This window comes from Tursiops truncatus, chromosome 9 (assembly GCF_011762595.2).
Source record: "Tursiops truncatus isolate mTurTru1 chromosome 9, mTurTru1.mat.Y, whole genome shotgun sequence".
NCBI lineage: Eukaryota > Metazoa > Chordata > Mammalia > Artiodactyla > Delphinidae > Tursiops > Tursiops truncatus.
The window spans coordinates 89,293,816-89,317,215 of record NC_047042.1 but is presented as its reverse complement, the minus strand read 5'-3'; the positions used below and the strand labels follow the sequence as shown (position 1 = coordinate 89,317,215).

General features: G+C 37.7%; 1 long non-coding RNA gene across 2 annotated transcripts in view; it reads right to left on the bottom strand.

Annotated features, from left to right (window-relative positions):
- Positions 1-22,821, bottom strand: part of LOC109552638 (uncharacterized) — a 34,937-nt gene extending 12,116 nt beyond the window's left edge. Inside the window, exons 1-3 of one of the 2 annotated variants that reach the window (XR_002179517.3) lie at positions 22,694-22,821; positions 14,528-14,719; positions 7,482-11,067 (exon numbers count right to left, since the gene is read on the bottom strand). This is a non-coding gene — a long non-coding RNA (uncharacterized lncRNA). Of the gene's footprint in view, positions 1-7,481; positions 11,068-14,527; positions 14,720-22,693 lie in introns of those variants that run through there. The other variant, XR_012334090.1, reaches the window with a different exon arrangement.
- Positions 22,822-23,400: the final 579 nt, after the last annotated feature.

The following is a 23,400-nucleotide window of genomic DNA, read 5'->3' as shown; positions in this document are numbered from 1 at the left end:
AATAGTAGCCATTTTAACAGGTGTGAGGTGATGTCTAATTTGGTTTTGATTTGCACTTCCCTAATAATTAGTGATGCTGAACATCTTTTCATGGGCCCATTGACCATCTGTACGTCTTCTTTGGAAAAATGCCTATTCAACTCCTCTACTGGTTTTTATATCAGTTTGTATTTTTGTTGTTGAATTTCATGAGTTCTTTATGAATTTTTGATATTAATCCTTTATCAACTATATCATTCGCAAACATCTTCTCCCATTCTGTACGTTGTCTTTTCATTTTATTGATGGCTTCCTTTGCTGTGCATAAGCTTTTAATTTGATGTAATCCAATTTGATTATTTTTGCTTTTGTTTCCTTTGCCTGAGTAGACATATCTAGAAAGATATTGCTATGATCCGTGTCAAAGAGTGTACTTCCTGTGTTTTCTTCTAGGAGTTTTATGCAACAACAAGTTGTTAATTTATTGTATTTGTAGATAGATAATTAGATATAGGTAGATAGATGAGTATGCATACAAATACGTATTTAAGTAAGTAAAGTAGTTGTATTTCATAACCTGTTTTTTATATTGCCTTTTATACTCATTACTATGTTACATATGACATTAAATGTCAGATGCTAATATCATTTTCAATGGCAATAGAGAAGTGCACTGGTTAAAAGAAAACAGAATATATGGCCACGCTGTATTTAGTCAATCTCATAAGAGTGGACATTCAATTGTTTCCAGTCTTTGTAATAGTATAAATAACACTGTGATGAACTCATTGTATATTATCTTGTATATTTTCATGCTTATTGAGTCATCAATTTATGAAATATTCCTGGATGTGACTGCTGAGTCAAAGTATATGTACAACTAAAACTTTGATAAGTGTCTCCAAAATACTCTCCAGAAGTTTATACATATTTACACTTTCACTAAAAATAAACAGTGAGCATATTCCCTTCACATTTTCTTCAAAACAGATACAGTTAGTCTTCTTAATCTTTGTCAGTCTGATGGGTAAAAAGTAATACCTTTTTTCCAACTTTTTCAATTTTAGTTTTAGATTTTTTTTTTTTTTTTACTATTTAGTGCCAATTTGTATATATATGACAACATATGAGTGATAAAGACGTCAGGGCAGGAGAGAAGGAGAGAGAAGTTTCCTTTGTTCTTATATTTTACCCATTTTTCTTTGGTACATTCTTTTTTTTTTTGGTCCTCATTGATCTGTATGAATTTTGTATAAATAGGTAGTTAACCTCTTACAAGTCAGTATTATAGTTGTTAAGCGCACAGACTCTGGAATCAATGCAAGCTTAGTGTGAACTGCAGTTCCTAGAATTACTAGCTCTGAGACTTATAGCAAGATCACTCTGCTTCACGATTCCTTTATTTGTAAAATAAGAGTACAGAGTTGTTGTGAATATTAAACGATGTATATAAATGCTGAAAGATGGTTCGGCACTTAATAAAATAACAGTAGCTACCCATATAATTACTATTAAAATATGTTGCAGATACATATTTCCATTTTATCAGTTGTACCTTAAACTTCTTAAGCTGTTTTATGACATGCAAAATTTCTTGTTCTTCTTTTAAAACTCAGCAAAATGTTCAACAATTTTCTTACTTTTGGTATCATGTCCTAGAAAGGATTATTCGCAATCTCTAGTAAAATAATCAAAAGACTTTATGGTTTGATTTTTGCATTTTGAGTTACCTGGAATTTCATTTGCTACTAGAAGTGAGCTAGAACTATAATTTGATTTTTTTGCCAAAATGACTAGCCAGTTGCCCAAGCCGCTATTGAATAATCAATTTTTTTTCAGATTTGAAATAGTAATTTTGTCACATACTGAATTATACTTAAGCTGATTTCTGGACTCACTACTGATCAGTTTATCTATTTCTGTTTAACTGCCATATATTCTTCATCTCATTCTACTGCTTTTACTTATCCAACCCCCTTTCACACTTCCATGTATTTTCCAGCTGTACCAGACTATAGTTTCCCAAGAAAGTCTTCCTACATTTCACACTTTCATACCTAATACTGTCATTCTATTTACGTTGAGCTTCTTACATCCTCCAACACACACATACTTATCATGTAGCTCTTTCATGTCTTCAAAACCTCAATTCAAATCCTCCTTCCTCTAAGCAGTCTTTCTTTAGAGTCTTGTCACATTTTGAGATCCCTCTTCTATGCTGCCATGGACTAAATCTATATTTCCACCAGAGTAGTTTTCACATTGATTTACTTGTATGCCTCTTTCTCTAGAAAGCATCCAGAGACTGTCTGTGCCTTATCCAACTTATATCCCCAGTGCCTGGAGCATAGTAGGTGTCCAATAAATAGCTTTAAGTGAGTGACTAAGTTGTTTTATTAAATGTTGTAAACCATTCAGAGAAAGGAAAACACACTGTTCCCTTGAATAATTCAGAGCCATTTCAACCACAAGCCTGAGCCAAATGGTAAATTATAGGAACCAGAAAAGTAAGCGGAAGCTCGATTTTGTTAATGTCTGCTACAGCTGGAAGAGGGAAGCGAGGGATTTCATACCCAAAAGGAACCTCTTTCGATTGGGAAAAAAATATCTTAAAGAAGAATGCCTGGGGGAGGGTAGTGGAAACAAAGTACATTTAACCACTTTTTTTTTTTTTTATCTTTGTTATGGGCCCCGGAAAACAGAATTCAGATCTTGGAGCAGAAAATAAGTTTGATGGAAAGTTTCTTGCATTAGGGAGCACAGAGGGATTTAGATGTGAGAGGCAGAGGAACGGACATTATGGAATAGAATAGCTCACATGTGGCCCTGATTACTGGGAGTGAGGAAGGCAAGGTTTGGAAGGTATTTGTGATGTAATCATTGATTAGAGTAGTGAAGCTTTTACATGGGGGGAAAAAAATCTCCAAGATGTAAAAACCCGAGGATTGTGTCTAAGTCAGAGCAGTTGCCTCCCCAGATGATTTGACTTTGAGAACACAATTCTTTCATTCAACAAATACTTATTAAGTCAATACTCTATGCTTGAGATTGTTCTAAACCATGAAAATTACAGCAGAGTATGACAAAGTCCATGCCCTCGCTGAGATTACAGAGTGCTGTGTGTTCAGTCTGGTGAGGAGAAATAGGGGTCAGTAGTGGTCAAAATTAATGATAAGTTTAGGTACAGGGAATTAATGTGTAGTTACTTGTTTTTATTCTTTTCCTCGCTTTTGTTTTTATCCACTGATGAAGTTATTAAATAATTTGTATTTAACTATATTACTTGTTTTTTCAAAAACTATTTTCTCCCCTTTGTATGTACCCATCCCGTAGTGTGCATATGTTCCACTTGCCAGCAGTGAGTACTGATATTACATGTACGGCAGCTCAAAGGGAGCAAAAGTCTCTAAAGTGGTTCCTGAAGCCTGGTACAGATGAGAATCAGCTGTGGGGTTTTAAAAATGGGCTTGTCCTCTGGATACCCCAAGTTGAGAACCACTATTCTACGGGACTTTAACATGCATACTAGGAACATGCATACTAGGGTGGCATTTGAACAAACAGATCTTTCTTCCCTAAATGATTTCTCCACAGACACTAAAATGTTGATTGCTTCAGTGAAGTAGCCATTCCTATGAGAGACTGAGGAAAGAATTCCTGCTTTACTGTTGGTGATAGCCCTATTACACACGTAAAGAGACTGTGGGAAACGTTCATTGTAGATGAGAGAAATTTTGGCTTTTATACCAGTTTTGCATTGAATAGATAGTATATGAGATTTTGATCACACCAGCTAGTAACAGATATCATCCCCAAATAGACATATAGATAACTGGCATCTAGTTCAGTAGCTAAATTTTAATGTCTGATCCATCAGGGATGGAGACAAGTGGTATGCTGAGTTTTATGTGTGTTCCATTCTCCACCCTATTTAAAAAACCATTAAAACATTAACTCATTAACAGGCATATAAATCTTGCCAACGATGTCATGCTTTTTCCCGGATGTGTGTATACCCGTACCCTTGCCTGATTGGAAAATCTCTCTCTCTCTGTTTCATACACACACACACACACACACACACACACACACACACAATATGCTCACACATATTCACACAGGTACACAAATAACCTCTCTTTCCATTTTTGTTGGACTCTTCTCTCTTTGTAAAATAATCAGATGGCATCTGAAAAAGAGAATTTAAAAGAAATATTTTTCTTCCTCTTCTCCTCTCTGGCTGCCTCCCAACAAACTAAGCTATGCAGTTCTGGATTCTGTCTGACACATCTTAACTACTGACATTTAGCAGATGCTTCTCCAAGAAATGGGGGAGGGCGAAGGTGAAGCAGGAGTGTGATAGAAGTAATTAGACTAACAATGTCTCAATTGTCAAGATGTTCCTGCAGTGTCCCCTTCTGTTAGCAAATCTGGACCAGGAAGGCAGTCTTTAGGGAAGGGAAGGTTGAGTAAAAAGATGCATTGGTTTGTGCCTACAATAGGATAACTTAGAAAGTTTAAAGAAGTTGTAAGTCTAATTTTCATACCAAACAATAAGCAGATAAATCCAAGCCTTAATCTATATAAGATCACTGGACTGGCAAAGCTGGACTGAGAAAGAGAGTTCAGTTTTGTAATTCTATCCTTAGCTGCAGCCCATTGATATGGCTGATTTGATTACGTGACGGTCTACATTAATGTTAATGCTAAATAATTCACTTGCTTCTTTCTGGATGGGTCTCATGTATTGGTTATACTTTGGTAGAGTCCAGAGAAGCTCAGGTTTTGTTGCTCAGCTCAAAAATTCCATTTATTCTTCTAAGAGTAACTTCCACACACTTGTATTTGTCTCAGCACTCCTTGCATGACTATAAATGTGTGGTTCTTGGAGTTCTCTTTTGAACAAGACGCAACATCTATTGTTTCCCTCATTAATTAATGACTTAAAATCTTTGACATGTGTTTATTCTACCTCTATGTAAGAGCCATGTGTATATACCTTTTTAAGAATTATCTTTTGCCACCCTCTTAATAACTGCCCCCACTTTTTTGCTTATTTTAGTTAGTAATTTCTGTTACCTGCACAAAAGAGTTCTAATTATTAGAAAAAAAAACTTTTCTTTTTCAATTAGGACAATCAACTTGTCAAAACAAACCTTAATGAGAAGGTTGTTTTGAGACCTTAAGGTTACAGTAAATAAAAGTATGTCCATGAAATAATAAAATATTCCTTTCAAAAGTATCATAAACTATTAGTGCCTATTGCCACTGAATGGCATTAAATGGTATTAAGAGAATACTTACTAACGCTCTGGTGATACTCCTTTCTACTGGGGATGAAAATACCAAAGGTATTGATTTCTTAAGGTAATAATTTAGAGCTTCACTATCTTTAGGTAGTACTATAGGCACAAGGAAAATTGCTAGTTTTCAATGATTTCAGCAATTTTTATCAGTGTCCAAGTAGAACTATTGTGATTTCCACGACTGCAGATTAGTTTATGTTATTTTTATTTTGTGTGTTTTTGATTTTTGGTGCCTTAAACCCAGAAGTAAACTCTCTGAAAAAACCCACTGCAGGATGAGTTACAGACGCTGGCATGCATGGTTGTGCTGTGTGTCGGTCTTGTTAGTTTCAGAGCCTGATTTTCCTGACCTCATCCTAAGATTACGTGCTCTATTCCACTTATAGTCCCATAATCTGATAACTACTGGCTATAATGAGTATAATTCCAGCGATCTGGCAGTGCCACAGTAGAAAACATTGAAGAGTCTGGGTTTGCTGCATGAAGGCGTTAGTGACCTCTGTTACTTTGGTATTTGAAGATCAAAATGCCTCTTGGGACAGATGATTCCTCCTGTTGTGAAACGGAGGGCACACACAGGCATGGAATTAGTGTAATTCAACATGAATGGAAAATTACACATTTTAATTAATAATATTTTTCGGTAACCTCTTCAAAGAGAGTAGTTAAGACAAGTTCACAAAGCAATATATTTTCTTGGTGTGCTTTTTTAATCACATGTTGACCATTGTGGTTGGCAGATGTCCCCCAAATTTTCACCCCTGGTGTACATACCCTGTATAATTCTCTCCCCTTTAGTATGGTTGGGAGCAGGGACCATGACAGGATATCACTCGCGTGATTGGGTCACGAATCAGTCGACTTCGAGTTAACCAGAAAGGAGATTATCCTGGATGGGCCTGATTGAATCAGGTGAAAAGGTGAAAAGAGGGTCAAATGTTGGAATCCCTCTCCTACTGTTTTGGAAGAAGGCAAGTAAACATGTTGCAAGCTGCCTTGGAGGAGGGCCACGTGGCTGAGACCTGAGCGCAGCCTCTAGAATGAGCGCCGCTGACAGCCAGCAAGGAACAGAGCCTTCAGTCCTGCAAGAAATTGGGTTCTGCCAACAACCTGAATAAGCTTGGAAGAGCACCTCAGATGAGCCTGCAGCCCTGCCAGCACCGTGGTGCCAGCCTTGTGAGGTCCTGCACAGAGAATCCAGTCCTGTCGTGCTCAGCCTTCTGACCTACAGAATCCGGGAGATATTAAACGGGTGGCGTTCAGTCACTAAATTTGTGGTAATTCGTTATGCAGCAGAACTGACACAACCACTCTTCAGAAGTGGGCATTAAAGACCCTGAAGGACATGCTTCTTGCAAACGCAGATCTTCAGAAAACAACGAGAAAGGGGCCCTCAGGGAGAACCCATGTTAAGTGTTTCAATAGAGTAGAACAGAGCCTCCCTAGGACGCCCTGATGAACTGGAACCCAGGCATGCTATCTGGCAGGACACAGCAGTACTTCCTGTGCAAAACTGGGAGAGGGATCACTACTCCTCCCATTCTGTTGTGGCCTGATCCTTTTGTGAAATACAATAAACATAAATTAATAGGAAAATAAAACTTTTTTAAAAGGACATACAGAATACAGGCCTCCATTTTTTAATTATTCAACAGCCATAAAATGACTGCCAAATTGCCATGAAATGTTCCAAATGCTTTGCTCTTAGCTTTGGTGTTTATCACACTGCGCACCAGTTACAAACAGCAGACAAGCAGCAGTATGGGAGCCACGATCTGAGGGGCGCTGCTCTAAAAGACATCAAGTGCTCAGAATGTCCCTTGCTTCTATGCCTAGAATGGACGTCTGGTGTTCAGCAAAGATCACTTTGTGATCAGATAGGGCTACGCCTAATAATAGATGGGTATTATCCAGTTTGGGGGCTCGTTGGTTACTTTTAATTTGGTATAGCCGGTCCCCCTGAACTTGCAATTAAAAAAATACATACGGTAACTCCAGCTCCACTGTTTAAAAGCCGTGGGGTCTTGGTAAGTTTCTGATGCTTGAGAGACTTCATTTCTCTTATTTGTAAAAAATGGCAATAATGTTAGTAATCTGTCTCACATGGTTGTGAAGATTAATGAGGTAACGTGTATGTATGTGTTTTGTAAACTGTTAAGAACGCTACACATGTATGAATTAATAGTATCACTAGTCCTAAATTCTCCCTCAATAACTCATTTCCGCATGCCTTGCCCAGAGGAGGGGAAATGAGAAAAACCTGACCATGTGTTCTAAACAACTTGATTTTACTGGAACTAACAGTTTCTGGGAATGCCTCCGAACTAATGTGTGTGTGAATTGCAGATACTGAAAAGATCTCTTTGTTACATTAATAACAGGCTCCTCTGCACATCTTGCTTATGTGCAGAGGGCTCCTAATTAATAACATAAGCAGGGATAATGGTCGCTGGATTCCACCCTCTAATCATGGCCTCCATTCTACAGTCACTCTCAGGGGTGTACGAGGCAGGAGTGAGACTTGAATAACCCCCACCATACTGCCTGGTACCATCTGTGAGCTCTGCGGCATCGTAACAGCACAACTTCTAGAAATGGAATAGGGGAAGGAAGGCAGCAGCTTTGGGCTTTACGACAGCAATACGGCTCCAGAACAGAGCTTTACTCAGTGAGATTGTCCAGCAATGCATTTATTTTAGACATAAATAGAATAACAATTTTAGATTACTGCAAGTATTTTCCTTTACTCTCCTAAGGTTAAAATATCCCTCTCTCTGTGTCTCTCCTAGCTTCTCCCTTAAGAAAAAAATCACTTTAAAACAGATTTACTGTCTGATAGTCTCATTCCATTTTGGAATTAAAAGGCAGGAACAGTATAGTGGCCTCCTGGCTGTTTTTTTTTTTTTTTGCCCTTTGATATAAAACAAATTATTCCTTTAAATACATTTTCCAGTTCACTATCCACTGCATGTATTTTTCATTTTTATGAGTAAAACTACAAAAAATTCCTCAGAGAGGAGGCAGAGTGCCTGTTGACTGACTCTCCATAAATCACTTTGTATATTTATTACAGCCTCAGTTTCATACCTCATCCATGCCTTCTGTATTCTCCGAACATTGACTTACAGAGTCTTTATGAAAATGGAGTATGTTTTGGGTGTGGGGAGACCAAGAAATAATATATTTTATCTAATGAGGAAGCACATTACTTAGATACAGTGGCTGCAGTTGGTGGGTGATCTACAGCTCAAGAAACAGACCTAATAGGCACAATCCCATGCAAAGACCAACAGAATGCTCCCTAGTGGTCAGGGCCACCGAACTTGAGCTGCTGACAGTGACCTCAATTAAGAACACACCTGCGAGGAAATGTCCCTTTAAATTACCACTAATAACCAGTGGTCCTGTAATAGGTTTAAGTGTGAACAGATTCATAAAAATAACAAAATAGAAAACATATTAATAAGAACAATGAATGATGGCATTTTAAGGTAAGTTTTGGTTACACCATAGAGTAAGGTGGGGGGTGGGGGGATAAAGAACTCAGTGATTCTCTGAGTTTTCTCAGCTTTTCTGAACTCTATACAACTTCCCAAATCAGAATTTCTCTTTCTGTCCTAAGTTATATTCTTCTATTTTACGCAGTTGCATCTTATTCAAGTGAATCATGGTTAGAGGCATCATTTAATTCTGGCCTCTTCTATGCCCAGTTTGATCAGGGCTCTTAGCCCTGTTGCCTAAAATGTGTTCATTTGGATTCTGGTACAGTATTAATGCCTGTATTTATATTAATATTAACAACCAGGACATACCTCTACCAAGCACTCTGTAAGTCTAAGAAAGGTCTTCCAAACAATACATCTTGTCAATGTACAATGTCTGCTGCCACTATGAGGTCGGGACTGGGCTGAGTAAGAAGGCGAGATTCAGCCAGATTCTAGCCACATCCTTAAATCAGGTACAACTTTAGTCTACCATCCACGGAACTGAATCAGGGGATGAGCAGGCGAGAATCAATAACAGAGTTTTACACGGTGGTACCAAGAAAAGTTACAACACAGGACAGAAGCAAAAATTGAAAGTAGGAAAGATACCTGGTTTGGACATGAGTGGCTTGAGAATTCATCTAGAAGGATTATTTTCATTACGTTGTTTGTCCTGACTCTCCTCCTCTCATTCTATAAACCTGTCACTTGTTTTCTGATCCAAAGGCTTCCTAGGTCAGCAGGACCTATCTGAGTTGAGGCATGGATTACAGTTAGAAAATTGGGAGGAATTATCTGCAAATAACATGTCTATCCAGGCACACTTTCTCAAGCTTAATCCCTGTTTCCCCGTATCCTCTTTATTTTTGTATATGATTCTGAAGATTCCAGTGACTTGTTGACTTCTTAGTCCTCAATTCTTCTACTTTTGTAGACACCACTTTCTGATTCTTTGTTTGGTCTTATTAACATTCCTCCATTCTCAGGTTAGTGCTTTCCCTGGTCTTTATATCACTTGCCCTAATTTCCTTGTTTTTATGAATTGATTATTTACTTTTGTACCCTGTGACTACCCTTGACTCTTTTCTTTCTTTTTTTTTTTAACATCTTTATTGGAGTATAATTGCTTTACAATGGTGTGTTAGTTTCTGCTTTATAACAAAATGACTCTTTTCATCTGTGTTGCATTAACAAGACCAGCTAGTCCTTCTGTTAACTCCTTGAATTGACATCTCTCTGTTGTCTCATCTGTAACTGGATAAAGATAGCAATAGCTTCTGCCAGTTTTAGTTCCAACAAGACTTCAGGTTCTGCCTGGGGACACTATCATGTAATAGTGCTAAGACTTTTTTTTATATATATATAATTTATTTATTTATTTAACATCTTTATTGGAGTATAATTGCTTTACATTGTTGTGTTAGCTGCTGCTGTATAACAAAGTGAATCAGCTATATGAATACATATATCCCCATATCCCCTCCCTCTTGAATCTCCCTTCCACCCTCCCTACCCCATCCCTCTAGGTGGTCACAAAGCACCAAGCTGATCTCCCTGTGCTATGCGGCTGCTTCCCACTAGCTATCTATTTTACATCTGGTAGTGTATATATCTCAATGCCACTCTCTCACTTCATCTCAGCTTACCCTTCCCCCTCCCCGTGTCCTCAAGTCCATTCTCTATGTCTGCATCTTTATTCCTGTCCTGCCCCTAGGTTCCTCAGAACCATTTTTTTAGATTCCATATATATGTGTTAGCATACAGTATTTGTTTTCTTCTTTCTGACTTACTTCACTCTGTATGACAGACTCTATAGGTCCATCCACCTCACTGTAAATAACTCAATTTCGTTTCTATTTACGGCTGAGTGATATTCCATTGTATATATGTGCCACATCTTCTTTATCCATTTGTCTGTCAATGGACACTTAGGTTGTTTCCATCTCCGGGCTATTGTAAATAGAGCTGCAATGAACATTGGGGTACATGACTCTCTTTGAATTATGGTTTTCTCAGGGTATATGCCCAGTAGTGGGATTGCTGGGTCGTATGGTAGTTCTATTTTTAGTTTTTTAAGGAACCTCCATACTGTTCTCCATAGTGGCTGTATCAATTTACATTCCCACCAACAGCACAAGAGGGTTCCCTTTTCTCCACACCCTCTCCAGCATTTGTTGTTTGTAGATTTTTTGATGATGGCCGTTCTTCGCTAATCATTTTGTTGAGGCAGTGTAAATAAAGTGTATAAAACTCTCCAGGACATAGGCATTTTGAAGTAACATGGGGCATTTGTTCATCTAATGGAAGAAATAAAATAATTAGGCGCAAAGGTTTGTAGTATGTGTGTAAATGGGTTATTACGATACTGTTGATGCACAAAAATTTATAACATTGTGAAAGGTCTTAACACAACAAAATATGATGAACTGTTGACAGGACAATGTCACTGAAGAAAATAGGATGAAAATCCTTAGGAAGAAGCTGCAGGGACACCTATTTGTTTTGATGAAAGGAATAGCATGATTTGTATTGTTTTAAAGTGAAATAGGTTTTTGTGTTTTGCTTGTGGTTGTGAATTCCCTTTCAATGGAAATATATGTGTTGACCATTCAACGTAAAGGAATATTCTGCGTGAGAGATTTTATTCCTTGACTTCTCCCCAGCCTCACTGACATATCATTTATATAAAATAGAAGCTACCCATTTTAAGTGAACAGTTGGATGAATTTTAGTAATGGAACACTGACCTGTAGTCAGAACCAAAATCATAATACATAAAAATTTGTTGTCAGTTTTTCATAGAAGCCTTTTATCAGGTTGCAGAAGTTTCCTTCTAATCCTGGTTTACTAAGAGTTTTTTTTTTTTTTAATCAGAAATGGAAGTTGAATTTAGTCCAATACATTTCTGTATTGGACTGCAATTGTCAGATATTTTCTTCTTTTTTTGGTTTGTTAGTATGTTGTGTCACATTGACTGATCCTTTCAATGATAAACCAATCTTGCACTCCTGTGGTAAACTCCACTTGATCATGATGCATTGTCTTTTTTTATACATTGTTAGATTCAATTCTTTTACTACGTTTTTACTATTAAAATTTACTATATTTTTGCATTTATGTTCATGAGGGGTATTTATCTTTACTTAAAAATATCTTTGTCTAGTTTTGGTACCAAGGTAATATTGGTTTTGTAGAATGAGTTGGGAGGTAATATGGACTGAATGTGTCCCTCCCAAATTTGTATGTTGAAGCCTAATCCTCAATGTGATTGTATTTGAAGGTGGGTATTTTAGGAGGTAATTCAGGCTAGATGAGGTCATTAGAGTGGGGCCCTCATGATAAGATTAGTGCCATTATAAGAAGAGACTCCAGAGATCTTGAGCCTTCTCTCTCTCTCTCCCTCTCTCTTCCTCTCTCTCCCTCTCTCCCTCCCTCTCCCTCTCTCTCTCCCCCTCTCTCTCCCTCCCTCTCTCTTACCTTCCCTTTCCTCAAGTATGCACAAAGAAGAGGTTATGTGAGCACACAATGAGATGGTGACGACCTACAAGCCAAGAGAAGAGGACTCAGACTGAAACCTACCTTGCTAGCACCTTGATCTTGGACTTCCCAGCCTCCAGAACTGTGAGAAACAAATTTCTGTAGTTTAAGCCATTCAGTCCATGGTACTTTGTTATGGCAGCCTGAGCAGACTAAGACAGGGGACATTCTGTCCATTTCAATTTTCTGGAAGACTTTGTATAGAATGAGCATTATTTACTCCTGAAATGATTGGTTGACTCCCTAGTGAAGCCATCTAGGACTGGACTTTCCTTGTAAGAATGTTTTTAACTACAAATTTAAGTTCCTTAATAGACATCATATATTCATATTATTTATTTATGAGTGAGTATTGATATATTGTGTCTTTCAAAGAATTTGTCCATTCATCTAAGTGGTTGAATTTATTGTCTTTAAGTTTTAAAGAAATAGTATTTCATTATCATCATTTTAATATCTATAGAATCTTCCTTCAGTGATGTCACCTCTCTCATTTATTTTATATATATATATATATATTTTTTTTTTTTTGCGGTACGCGGACCTCTCACTGTTGTGGCCTCTCCCGTTGCAGAGCACAGGCTCCGGACGCGTAGGCGCAGTGGCCATGGCTCACGGGCCCAGCCGCTCTGTGGCATGTGGGATCTTCCCGGACCGGGGCACGAACCCATGTCCCCTGCATCGGCAGGCGGACTCTCAACCACTACGCCACCAGGGAAGCCCAGTAGTGTGTTTTAAAATGATCAGTTAGGTTGTTTGTTGATTGTGTTCAAATCTTCTATATCCTTAATAATTTTGTATGCATCTCCTGTCAATTATATAGAGGGAGATATTGAAATCTCTGACTATAATTGTGGATTTCTCTATTTCTCCTTGCAGTTCTATAAGTTTTGCTTCATATATTTCAAAACTGTGTTATTAGTGTATAAATGTTTGGGACTATTATGTCCAGTTGATGAGATTACCGTTTTAATATTATGTAATAACTTTTTTTGCTAATAATATTCTTTGATCTGAAATATACTTTATCTTATATTTATATGGTCACTCTAACTTCACTTGAAAGTAGCATGGTATAGCTTTCATATCCATTTACTTATAACTTATTTTTGTCTTTTTATTTGAAGTGCATTTCTTGTAGGCAGCAAATAGTTGGATCTTGCTTTTTTATCCATTCTGACAATCACTGCCTATTAATTGGCATAGTTAGAGCAGTTATATTTAGTTTAATCATTTTATGGACATTATTTACAGGTATATTAGGTCTCCTAAAGTTGTCCTACAGGTCAGTTCACTGAGACTCTGTTCATTTTCCCTCATTCTCTTTTTTTTTTTTTTTTTTTTCGGTACATGGGCCTCTCACTGTTGTGGCCTCTCCCGTTGCGGAGCACAGGCTCTGGACATGCAGGCTCAGTGGCCATGGCTCACAGGCCCAGCTGCTCCGCGGCATGTGGGATCTTCCCGGACTGGGGCATGAACCCGTATCCCCTGCATCAGCAGGCGGACTCTCAACCACTGCGGCACCAGGGAAGCCCCTCCCTCATTCTCTTTTATGTTTTTGTTTTCCTTGCTTAGCTTCTATTGCTATGCCTTCAAGTTCATTAATATTTTGTTTTACAAGGTCTAATCTTCTTTTGATTTTACCCAGTGTATTTTCACCTCATATATTGTAGTTTTCATTTCTAGTAGTTTGATTTGGGTCTTGTTGCCACCTTCTATGCCTCTACTTAAGTTTTTTGAACACATTGCATTTTCATCTCTAGTAGTCTGTTAACTCCAGTTTGTTGTAGTGATAATAACTGTTATAATGTACTTGTCTGCTAATTCTAACAACTGTTTCAGTTCTGGGCAGGTTTTAATTAACTGATTTATATACTTGTTATGGGTCTTATTTCCTTGTTTGTTTGCATGCCTAGTAATTTTTGATTGAATTAAAACACTGTGAATTTTACCTTATTGGATGCTCGTTATTTTCATGTTTCTATAGATAGCATTTAGTTTTGTTCTGGAATGCAGTTAAATTACTTGAAGATAGTTTGATCCTATTGATTGCAGCTTTTAAGATTTGTTAGGTGAGACCAGAGCACTGCTCAGTCTAATTAAATCCTCATTAATGAGAAAAGAGCCTCTGTATATTCTATACAATGGCTCATAAATCATCAGAATCTCCAGGGAAACAAGCACTGTTCCCTGCCCTGTATGAGCAATGAATAGTCTTACCTTTTATCCTTTTAAGTGGTGATGAGTGATTCTTTCCCTGGCCTCAGTTAGTTCCCTGGCATGATGTGCTGATCAGTATTCAGTTGAATACTCAAGGGAGGCCCTCTGTAGGTCTTCAGAGATCTCTCTCCTTGCACCTCTCTTTTCTCTGCTACTCTGTCCTGCAGACTCTCCCTGGACTCTGAGATCTGCCTGCTCAACACAAGGACAAAAGATAGAGAGATAAATGGTATGATGTCACAAATAAAACTTCAGAGGTGTTTTTCTGATGTGTAAATATTTTAATTAAGCATTTATTGGCTTTATTTTTCACACAGAAGGAATCACAAACATGACTTAGAATTTGAATATGGAAAAAAATTTCTTATCCTGATAAGAAAAGGTATCAGAATATTTCCAAGGAGGTAATAGCACAGAATAAAGCAGCAATATACTTGATTTCTAATATGTTCATCTTTTGAAAATCCCTTAATTTGAGAGAAGAGGGAAGCTTAGCTTCCTCAGTTCCAAATTTGGGGTAAGATGAATAGAAGTGATAAACCTGATGTTTAATTAACCAGTAGCCTAAATATCTTAGTTTGCTATAATTCTAAGATAATATAAATTGCACTTTACTTGAAATATGATTAATAATCATTTTTATTTCTATTAATGATGCCAATAGACAATGTCCAGTTAAAACATGATTTATTTCCAATAATTTGTACTTCAAATTTTTCTTTAGCACCTTCTATTCTTCAGATAATTGTGGATTATTTCAATGAAATTCTTAAGCATATATATTCAAAGTATTATATAACATAAATAGAAAAAGAGTTAAATATCTTTCATCTTATCAGCACATGATTTGACTGTTACATTTGTAGATATTTATGTAATTAAAATTCTTGAGAATATAAACTCTTTGGGCTTTTGAATTTATAATTATGTTTTAAGTATTTTCCATACTGTTATATACTGTTGCAACTGTTTGTAGTGTAATTTAATGAATAATGTATCAACCAGTTGATATACCATTATTTACATGGTTATCTGCCAATATTTGGTATTGACTTATTTTTCAAATTTTTGCTATTACAACATAACATTCCAATGAATATTTTCATGTCATTTATTTTCCATAAGATCAGTTTCCAGGGCTTCCTGTCCTTTGTATAATCAAAAGGGTATAAAAATGATAATGGTTTTTTTTGTTGTTGTTGTTGTTACACTAGTGTCGTTACACTAGTAACAGTTGTTGTTACTGTCCTAGAGAATTCATCTATTTGTTCACTGATTTTTCAGTTCACCCAACATTTATATAGGGTATGTGTCTACCAAAAATAGTCAATATAATAGATGCAATACAAAATTCAATGAGGAACAAAATAAATAGACTAGTGATAATAACACATGGTAATAATACAATACTGCAATAATGGAAGTATCTACCAAAGACTGTAGTTGTATGCCTAATCCAGCTTGGGATAATCAGAGAGAACTCAAAAGATGTAGCAGCTATAGTAGGTCCTAAGAATGAGAAGGGCATTTATAGGTAAAAAGGTGAAGGAAGTCTACACCTAAGGAAGGAATCACCTTGGTAATATTTTTCACTTTGATGAATGGAAAATAAAACCTGTCTCCTTACGTGACACATTTTGTTTTGTGCCTATTACACTGCTGTTGTTTTTTCATATATCACCCTTTAAAAATATTTGGTGAATGGGATAACTAATGAATAAATGGTTGAATTTCTAAGGACAGTAACTTAGTATTACGTCATTATCATCAGCTCCAACACCAATAAAATGCCATTACATAACACATGTGATCTTTACAAATTGCCCTTAGTTGACCTTACCAGCCTTATCTTCTAGATTTCTCTCTGTGGACCTAATGTTCCAGTCACATCAAACTCTTTACTGTTCCCTGAATATAGCTCTGCACCTTGTGAAAACACACTAATGGAATACCACGCGTTAGTAAAAAAAACAACAAAATATCACTCACTCTCTCTCTCTAATACAAAAAAGAGATAATATTGAAAGAGAAAAATAAATGAATTCACAGATTCATATTCTAATACCATTTATGTAAATTAAATACTATTTGGCGATTACTTTTTATCACAAGGAAGAGTTGCTAAGAAAGATTATCCCAAATAGACGTTAAGGCAGAAGGATGACAGCATGATCTTCATTGTCATGCTGTGTGGGTAAACCTGCCTAAGAATCTACTGACTGGAGAGACATAAGCCTTTCTTTGATTCACCATTGATTAGCAGCAGACATTTTACAACTCTTTAAAGTTGGATGTTAATTTGTAGGAAACTAACTAGATGTAAATGATTTTCTCCAGAAAAGAAGATAAAGCTAAAGGTTATACATTTTCCCCCTGTAAGATGAGACAGTTATGAATTTATTCAAAAATAATTTATTATATTCAAAAGTAATTTAATTTTATTCCAGTATTATTTATTTTTTTCATTCTATAGCTATATATCTTCTGGACTTCTTTTTGTGTTTCCTATACCCCTTCCCCAATTTTCTAAAATTCTAAAATATATTTCAGTATACCCTTATTGATGGAAATTTTTTTTCCTGGAGTTTTGAAAGCTACATTTTTATCTCCTTTTTTTCATCTCTGATTTGAGAGCTGGCCTGTTTTACTTGAGCTATTTTTTTCCAGTGACGATTTCTTTAGTTCTTAATTTTTTCCTTTAATTTCATATCTTAAGCAAATTATTTTAATTTGTGAAAAACTTTTGGCCAGTACTTTTCTGATGCCTAGTAATACACTTCATTTTTGTTGGGGAGAGAGGTCATATTTCAGTCTTTCCTTTTAACCTGAGTCTGATGGGCACAAGATAATCCATTTTTTATTTTTACTCACCTCTAAATGGAGATTGTTCTTTATGAGGGATTGATATAGAAGTTTAGTGGTAGAAAACAGGGAGATGTGACCATCTTAGAGATAGGTGCCCTAACTCCAGGCTAACAAGAATTCTTTCTGGCTTGTGGTGAAGCCACTCATATCACAGATATTCTGTGCAATAATTTAGCTTTGATTTACCATCTATTGAGCAAGATCACCAAACTCAGAGCTTCCTGACTCTCATTTATCGTCCTGTGTTTTACCACAGTATAAGCCTACGAAGATTAGTCCTACTTAGGATTAACCTGTGGACATGTCATAGCTGCAGGTTTCTCTTTGTTCCTCTGCCTCCTTTGTCAATATGCTGTGTCAACAAGGGCTCTACGACTGGCCTTCTCTTCTAAGAAAGGAATAAATGATTTTTCCATCTACTGCTCTCATATTTATTCGTTAAGCATTTGTTAAGCATTTATTATCACTATTATGGTTCAAAAAGGGCACCAGAACTTGCCAACACAGCCAGAACATGCTTTCGCCCACCTACCCTCTTGCCCATGTTTGTATTCATGGTGAACAATTTGGTGAGAACGCATTTCAGGCAGGGGTAACAACAAATTCAAAATCCATTGAGCTTGCTGTGTATAAGGACCAGCAAAAAGGCCAGTGGGACAGGGATGATGGAGGGTGTTCTGAACCAAGTGGAGATCTGCTGAGCCTGTTCTGAGTCCGCTCTCGGCTCCTTCCGTCAGCCAGGGCTGATTTTCACCATGCTCAGCAATGCCTCACTGTGCTTTATACTTGTGTCTGTTTCCTGCTTGACTTGTTTTAAGCTGTAGTCTCTGATCTAGTGCCCAGATTTTCCCCTAGAAGTAGCTAGGGGAAAATCAGCCTCCAGCTGATTCTGATCTAAACACAAGATTCTGATCTTCCACACCTCCTTGTCTTACATTTTTTTACTTTACATCTTTTGAAGAAATGAAAGATTTTTGATTTGTTGTTTGTTTTTGATTTTTTAGAAATGCAGTTTCATGTGGTCCTCAGTCAAATGAAAAAAATGTCTGGTTGATTCGCCCTGCCTCCAGATTTTCAAGCAGCAGTTTTCCTCGGAATTGACCACTTTTCTGAGTTTGATCATGTCAGTGTAGCAGAGATAATCAGATTTGGTGATGCCAACTCATGCTACAAATCTCACACAAGATATAAAAGCATAATGCTGATTTACTAAATTTCACTGGGAATTATGGCCATAAAGGGACAGACTGTTCACATCTCCCTAGTGTGTTTTTTTCCTTGAGAGCAAGCTATCATAGAAAGATAATTTATTAGAAGATAATTTGGTGAGCATGAGTCGGAATAACATGAGTTAGTACAATGTTGGGAATGTTTAGTGGTATCAGGCCTAATGGCTTGATGCTTCCATCATTATAATAGGACCCCATCTATCAGAAAGACCCAATGCTCATATTAGCCTGAGGGTTCCAGCATGGTCAGAGCTGAAACAATCAGAGCCAACATTTGCATCCAATTTTCTTTTAGCCATACTTCTTCAGCTGAAAAAAATTAATTTGATACATATAGTAAATAGCATAATATTTTCTCATATTCTTTTCTTCCTTCTTCCAGGCATGTGGTAATACTGCACCTTCCCATCCTGTTGCATGTAGACACAAGCACGTAATTTGCTTTGGTCGATTAGTTTGGAAGTCATTGAGAGCCAGCATGTGGTTTGCAACATTCCCTTTACCCTGCCAGGGTGATAAGTGAGGACTTCATCATCCTGTTCCTCCAAGTGAGGTTGACTTGGAGGAGTCTCAGCCGACCCCAAATCATAAGAATGTTGTAAAACTTTGTTATTTTAAGCCCCTAAGATTTGGGTATTGTTTGCTACAATAGTATTTTGGGTTTCTGGATCCAATTCCAGTGTGTGTGTGTGGTTCCCCTCACACCACCAACAAGCATTTCTCTGGACCCAGCTGAACATCCTACATTTTAACACAGTTCTGCCACTATCTACCTGGAGATAGCATCAGAATCCACAGGTTAAGGGCTCAGTCCCATAAGGCCCCCCACCTCCCCCAGTAAAGATGCCAGTCACCAGCCCAGGTTATCACCTATGCTTCTGACCAACCGGCTGTAGATTGGAGGTTCCCAAGACCCCCTCCTTAGTTTTGATTAATTTGCTAGAGTGGCTCACAGAAATAAGAGAAACATTTTACTTACGAGATTACTGGTTTACTAAAAAAGAATGTAACTCAGGAACATCCAGATGGAAGAAATGCACAGAGCAAAGTACAGGAAAAGGGCATGGAGCTTCCATGCCTTTTCCAGGTACGCTACTCTCTCCACATCTCCACATGTTCACCAACTGGGAAGCTCTCTGATCCCCCTCTTTTTGGTTTTTTATGGGAGGCTCCAATACATAGGTATAATTGATTAAATCATTGGCCATTGACAACTAAACTCAATCTTCAACACTTCTTTCCTCCTTGGAGGTCAGGGTGTGTGTGGCGGGGGTAGAGTGGGGGTGGGGTGGGCTTTAAGTCTCCATCTAATCACAGGGCTCTGGCAACTAGCTAGTCCAAAATCAGCTCATTCACATAACAAGAGACACATTTATCACTCTCCTCAAAGGAAATTCCAAGGGTTTTAAGAGCTCTGTGCCAAGAACAGTGGACAAAGACTGGATCTATACTTCTTATTATAAATCATAACGTCATACACGGTAGAATCAGGCTTATGCTGACAGATACTGGTACCTTGATATACAGAGTGCTAACAAACAACACTAACTATGTGGTATTGGCTCAATGGCTTATATGTTTGATAATGAGGACAGTTTTTACCATAGACTAGAAGAGTGAGGGTCTTTATTATGTAGTGGCTAAATACTTGGTAAAAGCAACAATTGCAGTAATGGAGGCATTCATACAAGCTTTAGACATACATAGCTAAGTGGAGAAAGAGAGAGAGGCAAGGGGAAGAGACAGCAAAGAAATATTCAAAGTGAGAACCGTGATTCAAAAGAAACTTAGGTGTGGTCATTGCTCATAGAGCTGACTGCAGTAAAATAGAGAAGCCAAAACTATGTTTTAGAAAATTGTGCTGTCAAAAGAATCAACAGCTTGGACTAAAGTAGACCATAACTGTTTGATATTTAAAAAGATCCTGGGGCTCCCAACTATCTATAGGCAAGAAGTCAGCTGAGAGAGTTGCTCAGGTTCCAAGAAGAACATCTTGCTGATGTCCAATTCAGATACAGCCAAGGAGAATAATGTAATAAAAAAAGGGGAGGGGGGAGAAGAAAAAGAAAAATTATCCAGGGAGAAGATTGGACAAGTTAGCTGCCCTAAGGAGGAGAACCAGTGCTTATTCAAGAATCACTCCCCACCAACTTTGGGGGGAAATCCTCAATATGTCTTTTGGAAATTTTTCAGAATTGCTACAGACAAATCTCTATTTTCTGGGATCAGTGTTTGCTCTGTGACTCCAATTCTTCCTCTGTCAGAATGATTACTGCAGTAATCGGTCCTGGTTCCATTACTGCATATTGGATTTTGGAGGAGTTTATAGGCCTTCAACTCAAGAAGAGCCACATCCAGACCTAATACCAAGATACTGCACAAAGCCACTATATTCCTTAAATATCTTGGGCCGTGGAATTGATATCATGATTAGAAAGGACTTTTGTATTAATTCCTTTGAGTGGAGGGGGATATATTTTGTATGTGAGTAGGATAGAAAACTAAATGTTTTCTTACCAGAAGTGTGGACTATGGCAGTCTTTAGAGCTACTTATCAATCTTTTAGTTATTCCCCTTCTGACAAACCTACAATTACAATTGTCTAATTCTTTGATGAGAACCATGGCCATATGACCTGGCTTTGCTTAAGGAAATATAAGTAGCTATGATTTGTGTAACTTCCAGAAAAAGTCCTTAATAGTCAGTGCATGCTTTGTTATGTCCTTCTCTCCCTGGTGACTGGTGATGTTCCAGATGGTGGAAGCTCTGTCATCCTGAGTCTCTGTGTGACTGAGGTGAGATGAGCATGTAGCATGAGCAATAAGTAAAAGTATAATGTTTTAGCCACTAAAATTTTGGAAGTGTTTTTACGGTGGTGCAGTATAATTCATTCTGACTGATACAACCCAAAACTAGATCAATTAAAATAAATATTAGAGCCCATTTTCCTCATGATTGCATAAGTCCTAAACAAAATATTAGCAAAGGAAACTCAGTACTCTCAAAAAATGCACCATAAACAAGTTGGGTACATCCCAGGAATGCAATGATATTTTTAATAGAAAGTGTATACATTTAATTCACTGCATTAATAGATTATAGAAAAAAAATATGCTCACATCAGTAGATACATAAAAAATTCTTAATAAAATTCAAGACCAATTCAATAAGCTAAAATAAAAGGAAACTAACTTAACTTGATACAAGATAACCAAAATACCCCCTACAATATGTACAATCACAAATGGGTAAATGTTGGAATTGTTCCCTTTAGATTTAAGAACAAGACAGGGGTTGCCACTTTTACTACTTCTACTTAACACTATAGTAGAAGCCCAAAACTGGAATAAAATATGGAAAGTAAATTAAGGTGTAAATATTTGAAAGGAATAAATAATAGTCTTATTGGATTTGTTACTATTTTCATAGGAAATTTTAAAGTACCTAGAGACAATCAACAGAACTAGAGCAATATTGCTGGAAGTGAGATTAAACACACAAGTATCAATTCAGATCTAGTCACCAGAAAACAACAACTAGAAAGCATAACTTAACAAATAGAAAAGATACCACCATTTAAAATAGGAATAGCCCACAAACCAAGATGGCAGAGTAAAAGGACGTGCTCTCACTCCCTCTTGCGAGAACACCAGAATCACAACTAACTGCTGAACAATCGACAGGAAGACACTGGAACTCAGCAAAAAAGATAACCCAAAGACAAAGGAGAAGCCACAATGAGACTGTAGGAGGGGCGCAATCACAATAAAATCAAATCCCATAACTGCTGGGTGGGTGACTCACAAACTGGAGAACACATATACCACAGAAGTCCACCAACTGGAGTGAAGGTTCTGAGCTCCACATCAGGCTTCCCAACCTGGGGGTCTGGCAATGGGAGGAGAAATTCCTAGAGAATCAGACTTTGAAGGCTAGTGGGATTTGATTGCAGGACTCTGACAGGACTGGGGGAAACAGAGACTCCACTCTTGGAGGGCACACACAAAGTAGTGTGCACCTCGGGACCCAGGGGAAGGATCAGTGACCCCAAGAGACACTGAACCAGACCTACCTGCTAGTGTTGGAGGGTCTCCTGCAGAGGCCGGGGGTGGCTGTGGCTCACCGTGAGGACAAGGACACTGGCAGCAGTTCTGGGAAGTACTCCTTGGTGTGAGCCCTCCCAGAGTCCGCCATTAGCTCCACCAAAGAGCCAGGTAGGCTCCAGAGTTGGGATGCCTCAGGCCAAACAACCAACAGGGAGGGAACCCAGCCCCACCCATCAGCAGACAAGCAGATTAAAGTTTTACTGAGCTCTGTCCACCAGAGCAACACCCAGCTCTACCAACCACCAGTCCCTCCCATCAGGAAACTTGCTCAAGCCTCTTAGATAGCCTCATCCACCAGAGGGAAGACAGCAGAAGCAAGAAGAACTCCAATCCTGCAGGCTGTGGAACAAAAGCCACATTCACAGAAAGATAGACAAGATGAAAAGGCAGAGGGCTATATACCAGATGAAGGAACAAGATAAAACCCCAGAAAAACAACTAAATGAAGTGAAGATAGGCAACCTTCCAGAAAAAGGATTCAGAATAATGAGAGCGAAGATGATCCAGGACCTCGGAAAAAGAATGGAGGCAAAGATCAAGAAGATGCAAGAAGTGTTTAACAAAGACCTAAAAGAATTAAAGAACAAACAAACACAGATGAACAATACAGTAACTGAAATGGAAAATACACTAGAAGGAATCAATAGTGGAGTAACTGAGGCAGAAGAACGGA